Genomic DNA, 7,320 nt, shown 5'->3' on the forward strand with positions numbered 1-7,320 from the left:
TCGTTAAGTTATCTTAGGTTAAATCCGGATTAAATTTCTACTAGAATTAAAAAATTAAAATATCTCTTTTGCCCTTAATGTAATAAGAAAAGTTGATGATGGTAGAAGGGTATGTTTGAAAAGACAAAAATTAAAATATTTTTTTTGCCCCTATCTTAAGGGCAAATAAGAATAGTTGGTGACAGTAGAAGGGTAAGTTTACAGAGATCACGATTGTCGCTAATCGTTTATTAACAAAATTTTAACTCTATGGGTAAATTTGAAATAATTTGAAACGTTAAAAGAATATTTTTAATATTAGCATTCTAAAAAAGATAAATTAAAAAGTCGAAAATTTTAGCATTCTAAAAGGGATAATTTCGAAAGTCGAAAATATTTCATGGATATGTAAGCAATTGGCCCTAGGACTATTATTTCTCTCTCTTACCTTCCATCTACTGATGATCGACTTGCTCATCAACTTGCACATGTCCTCATCAACTTGCACATGTCCCCTTCTATTTTTTCCTCTCTCACATGGTGCTCTTTCTCCTCTTTTCCAAATCAAATCCATAAAAGGTAGATTGTTTTTGGAGCATGTGCTCCTGTGCACACTAATTGTGAGACCCACTCAAGGGTAAGTTTTGTGTGACCTCTTTTTCTCTATCTAACTCACTCACTCACTCACACTCTCTCTCTCTCTCTAAATAATGAATGAGATTGGACTCAAAAGAAGGGCCTTGAAAGAGGCTGTGTGCACCTGCAGCAATTGCCATCAAGATTCAAATTTGTGAATATTGAAGAGAAAATGACATGTGTGACAATTAGATGGGTGCCAATCTTTTTGCTCTTTGGGCAAGCTAAGAGATCAAATGAAGGGAAAAGGAATCAAATGGTAGATAGATATCCTTGGTGAAAGATACCACTTACAGAAAACACTTTATAAATAGTCTTAATACTCTGCTTAGGTGCATGATGGAGATCAAGTTAACTATATTTGCTACGCACATATACATACATATATATATATATATATATATATATATATATATATATATATATATATATATATATATATATAGATTGTCACGAGATAGGGTCCCTATATTTCTCTTTTATACTTCTACTTTGCTGCGAGAGATAAATGATTCTATTAAGAAGTGCTGATTAGACAATGACAACAAAACATCTTTTATAACAAATNTTATGATTTTTTGGCATCACTAACTGAACGATTAAAGGGTCACAAAATCTATAATTTTAATGGCCGATACGGTACGTTTGCTCGTTTAACGGTATAGAAGAGTTCAAATCAACTAAATTTTTGTTAAAAAATTCTTTAAACTATTTAAAATAAGATCTAGACTCTAGATCTCAAATACAAAAATTGTATCATCACTTTTTGAAGAATATTCATTTTCAGCCATTCACTTTTCTGTTCACTTGATGGACAAGAGAACAATATCGAAAATGTGTGAAATTTGATTTCCAGATAGTTTAAATAGTTTAGATCATGTTTAACGGTACCGATCATCAATTTGGAAGCTCTATCATCGAAAACAAATCGGTAGTAAACCGAGCCGTTTACTACACTCTATATATATATATATAGAGAAAGAGAGAGAGAGAGAGAGAGAGAGAGAGAGAGAGAGAGAGAGAGTTGGGCTGGAATACTATTGATAGTATTTGGTTCCTTTTGCTATCTAGTTTTTAACCCTTGAATGAAAAATTGTAAGGTTAGGATGATATTAGTAGCTTAGGGTTGAGTGGTCTCCACGGGTTATAATATTTAATCCAATCATTAGAAATGATCAAAAGAATTGAGCACGGAAGCCTTCGTACTCCTAATAGCACACAAGACCTACTCTCTCTCTCTTCTATATATATGGAGAGAAAGAAAGAAAGAGCTGGGCTACTGTGCTATTAAAAGCACAACAACCTTTGTGCTCCTAAGTTCATCACCATCCATCAATTTTGATTGGTGTTTAGGATGAGAGAAAGAAGAAAAATTGAGAAGAAATTGGGTGTCTCAAATTTTGTTCTTTTTGGATTTATCCTTAATTTCTCTTTTCTTTTTCATCTTAACTATCAATCAAAATTGATGAATGATTAGGAACTTAGAAGCACATGAGCTGATGTGCTCCTACTAGCACAGTAGCCTTACTCTCTCTCTCTCTCTCTCTCTCTATATATATATATATATAATGGCTAATGGATGGAAATGATTCTTTTGCCGTGTATGTACGTAGGGAATTAAACTTATCTTCCAGCTAAAGAGGCTTTATGATTGATTTTAAAACCGTGTTTCTTTAAAATTTAATTTGATAAGGACATAGTACGTGATGTCGATGCTCGGGCCTTAGGATATATGAAAAAGTGGGACCGGACGAAATCCGGTCACAACAAAGCCAATTGAGGTTTGCAAGTTGATGCGGCTCCGACCTGAATATGATAAAAGGTCATAACTTTACGCTCGGATGCCCATTTTCAATGTTCAAACAACTTTTTGAGACACATGCGCTGAACCGTTCTTTCTATTCTGGCTCAGTTTGGTACCAAATTTGATCATCTTGACCCCCGAATTTGCAGCTTTAGGTCTTTTTTAATTAATTTCGAGAATGTTATTTTCTTTCCTTTATTATTTGGAGTTAGAGGAGATCAGATCTCTAATATTTATAGCTGATTAGGACTAGACTTGGATTAGTTTCGCATTTTGTGCTTAGATGAGCACCTCTATATAAAGGCTGATTAGCGTCTTGCAAAGACAATTTTTGGAAAAATAATAGCGGTCTTTGTTTTAGAAGACCAGATTTTCTATCTTACTCATCCGTCCTTATGCTTCTTTCGTCTCAAGCGCGGCTTAGGCTGCGTCACATTCGATTTAGCCTTAACAAAAATGAGAGGCCATGATATTGTAATGTACTGATCTAGTCCTACCCTCCCTCCCTCCCTTTTTCTCTTTGAAGTATTTAAAATATATGTAAATGTTACCTCCATATTGTAGCAATCAACTGAAAAGGGCTACTTTCTCACCATATATCCAGTGTTTATAGAAAAGGCTTTTTCCGTGGCTAAAAAACAAATTATTCCCAGAAAAAAGAGAATCAAGACAATGTGGTATCTCTTTGTTGATATGCCTATGTCCATCTTTTTGTGCCATTCTTCTATGTTGGCCCTTGATGAAGATAAAAGGATACCACAAAATGAAAAAAAAAAAAAAAATAGTTCTCTTAATTACAACTAGTAGTATATACCTGGATTAACTCTTAACCAAGCATGCTCTTATTCTTTCAAATGAAGTGTTTCANACTAGGCTAATATGCTATTAATAGCACCAAGTCATTGGTGCTACCAAATTTTTGGCCATTGGATTAAGAGATGTGCGGTTAGGATGATGTGGGCCCCCTAGGGTTGAGTGGGTGGTTGGTTGAATAGTATGATCTAACGGGTGAAAATGATCAAAAGAGTAGATCTAACGGCGGAAAACTTGGTAGCACCAAGTGCTTCGTGCTATTAATAGCATAGTAGCCGGACTCTATATATATATATATATGTGTGTGTGTGTGTTTGTAAATTTTTTACCGTTAGATCTACTTTTTTTATCATTTCCATCCGTTAGATCATACTATTCAATCAATCACCCACTCAACCCTAGGAGTCCCACATCATCCTAACCGCACATCTCTTAATCCAATAGTCAAAAATCTACAAGCACCAATAACTTGACACTTTTAAAAGAATGGGAGCTCAATTCTCTCTCTCTCTCTCTCTCTCTCTCTCTCTATATATATATATATATATCCCTTTCACAAAGCAATTATTGTCATTACTGCATACTAAGTTAAGCATATGGAAATAAATACTCTATTAAAACAAAACAACCCTCTCACAGATTTTCTTTTTAAGCTTAACGAAAAGCGCATTAAGGAAGCCTCAAAAACTTAATACATGCATATTGGGCATATAAGTATAGAGGGAGGTAAAGATTGAAGAGACCTTATCACTTGCTCTCTACAATGTTTGGCCAAAATGAGATCTAGATCCTTACAGGATCTGTCCTCGTCAATATCTCACTTTGAGCTAATGCATTAAAATTCAATTTCTAACAGTTTATTTAACTCATTATTCACTTTATGTCACAATTAACACTATATAGGAACCTTCAACCTCCTCCTACCTCCATCCACTCTTTTTATTACTCATTGATTCCCTTACTTTTCTTCTTCTTCTTCTTCTTCTTCTCCTTCTCCTCCTTATATTCATCTATATATACTTTAATTCTAGGCTTTTTGGAGAAGCGATTTGCAGCTTCGGCTTGTGCTCTTCTCACCTGTGGCTTGACATTAGGCTCAGAAGGTATGGTGCAGCCAAGGATGACTTGCCGACGCTTCAATTACTAGAGTTTTCATTCGAAAATTCTAGTGAAATCTAAAAATATCGGCAAGTCCGTCCTTGACTACATCTTGCTTTCTGCTCCTCATGTTTGGCTTGTGGTGATAACAAATGTTTGTCTTTAACAAACTTTTGGAGTTCTTTAAGTGCTAAACTGATATGTAAGTTTCGACATACGATCGATGCTTTTCGGATTCTTTCTTTCTTTCTTCCTCTCTCTCCTTTCGAAGAAGAAATAAATATGCTGGTTTTCTTTATTGCATCCTCGATAATTTTCGCGCTTTTTCTAATTTGGTTGCTCAATTTTGTTATTTCTATTTCAACTACATATATATGCTTCGACAAACAAATCTTTTATGGAATACCATGTGATCTTGAATTCGATAAAGGTTCTTGCGTGCATAAAATTAAGGTGGTCTTCTGAACTAAAAGTTGAGTAAAGATTTGTTTCTCATTAATTACCAGTGGTGTTATGATCAACTAACTTAGACTATAAGCTTTCTATTTTTTTAATTGTTTTTTAAAATTTTTGTTTCCATTGATTTAATTAATTTATGTGAGATTTAGTTATCTATATAATGAGCTTGCTGTATATGTCGATGATAATGGAAAGGGGAAACCTAATCTCTTTCATTTATTGGAGCATTAATCATTCATGTTATGTACTATTGAAGGGACCATATGTCCTTCACTTTTTACATTTCTTTCTCTTGTGTCTTTTTATCTCTTGTCACATACAATGACAAATGAGTTGAGAACTGCATTGATGTTGTTATACATTACTCTTTGTAAGCATTAATTTAACCAGAAACAACAAGAACAAAGATGAAATATATAAGTATTAGTCGACTTATTTTGGAATTCATGCAATGTCATCAACCAATGTTCTCTCATCCTTGTTAAATATGAATCCATCACCACTCAAGAAAATTTGCTAACTAGCTAGATAAACTCCGACGAGCAAGTTAAAATGAGCTTCTGAGCGCCAAAGTAGAGGTTACAATTTGATCCCTTTGTTAATTTCTTTTTTTCTTTTTTTGGAACAAAAAAAACATTTCAAAGGGTTTGACCTCTAATATAGTAGTAAGAGACGTTTGAAGAAGAGTTATTTGCTCTTCTTAGAACATCTTTATCGAAACTATTGGCTCCGGTATTCTGTCTTGTGCCGGGAGGTCAGGTTGAGTCATATTCGAAATGGTGTGAGGTTGGGTTGGACTGAGTCATATTCGAAAAGACGTAAGATTGAATTGGGCCGAGTTATATTTGAAGTGGCGTAAGACTGATTGGATTGTCGTGTGCCCTATGTCTGTACGCTCTAAGTGAATTGGTTGCTTATTTCTGACAGCTCGAACTTTTGGAATCAATGGCTAGCGCCAACGATCCGACAAAAACATCAAAGTTTACAACTGCTTCAGCAAGGACAAAGCGGCCAGACCCTGGCTAAGAGGAGAAGCTTTCCCAATCTCTCCTTAATTTATGCTTTATTTTTCTAACTTTTTTTTTTTTTTTTTTCCCGCAGATAGATCTTTTTCTCCTATGGATCAAACTTGCTCATAGATATGTTCTCATCAGATGTTCAGTTAATATTGTTGTTTATTGATTTGACTCTTATAGGAAATCTTTACAATATTTCTTAGATCAATTGTTCATTCATACGTTAATTCCCAGCAGTTCATTTTGTTGCTTTTTTTTTTTTTTTGTGGCTAAAAATCTTAAACAGAAGATCTTCATGTATCAGTCTTATCAGATCATCACTGGAAAAGTGCTTTTACCATCATTGGGACTATAACTTTGCCAGTATATTTGATCATTGATCTCATGTTCCCTTGCTGTAGTACACTAGGTACTGTTTTTTGTTTTATGCCATGAGACTGATTCATCAGAGTGTGTATGTGTTTGTGTGTTTGAGAGAGAGAGAGAGAGAGAGAGAGAGAGAGAGAGAGACAAATACTGTGGCAGATAAGATAACTTTTGAGCCATCCCCAGAGCTTATCTTTTATCAGAGATTTGCAAGAATGATACCAAAACATAGTTTGGGGAAAAACACAAAAAAGAGTTTGCAGACATTGAAGATTGAACTTAGTAGGATAAGATAAGGGGGAAGCACGTGGCGCACTCTAATTGGAGAATCTCTTATATGTGTGTATTGAAAAAATTATATACACTAGTATAGGATCCGCGCTACGCGACAGGCAGATAGCATTTTAGTCAATTAATATATATAATTTTTAAAATTTTAAAATTGCAAAAACTTGTAATGAAGAATACAAAACAAACTTATATATCCTTTTATATATTATAAAAACTATTTTTTTTACTAATATTTTTAACTTTCAGTATTTGTAGAGTTAAAGTATTCTAATAACTTTACTTAAAATTCAATCAAACTTAATAATTTTAGTAGATATTTTATAAATAAAATTTTAATTTAAAAGTTAAAATTGGAGGAATTATTTTAAATTACCAAATACATAAGATTGTCTTTACCTTACTAAAATTTATTAGAAAAAGATGTTGTTATTTGCACATGGTGTATATTAACATACCATATACCACAATTTATATTAGAAAACTAATTTCTAATATTAAAATATAATTAAATATATCTAAGCTATGAGGTCTAATAATTTAAATATATTTGCTGAATTAAATTTAAATTTACTATTAGAGATTTGAAGCATGTGGCCTATGTAATTATATACATTTAGTGTAGAGAATGATTAACTATGGACCGGGCTCTTTGAAAAGCTTATTTTTATAGTTCTAGAAAAAAGAGGAGAAATTTTTGCTTGTACCTGATATATACTAATATTTCATACATCGTAAGTATATTAGATGATTAATAAAATACCTAATAGTTAGTATTATAAAATAAAATATGATAGAGTATAATATAATATAAAATATAAAATATTTTAATAATTTATTATATTATAGAAATTTATTTTT

General features: G+C 32.9%; 1 long non-coding RNA gene across 1 annotated transcript; it reads left to right on the forward strand.

The window, feature by feature from the left end:
• LOC109720033 lies at positions 3,975–6,255 on the forward strand. Its single transcript, XR_002218850.1, has 2 exons — positions 3,975–4,532; positions 5,717–6,255. It is a non-coding gene; the product is annotated as an uncharacterized LOC109720033 (long non-coding RNA).

Source organism: Ananas comosus, linkage group 14 (genome assembly GCF_001540865.1).
Source record: "Ananas comosus cultivar F153 linkage group 14, ASM154086v1, whole genome shotgun sequence".
NCBI lineage: Eukaryota > Viridiplantae > Streptophyta > Magnoliopsida > Poales > Bromeliaceae > Ananas > Ananas comosus.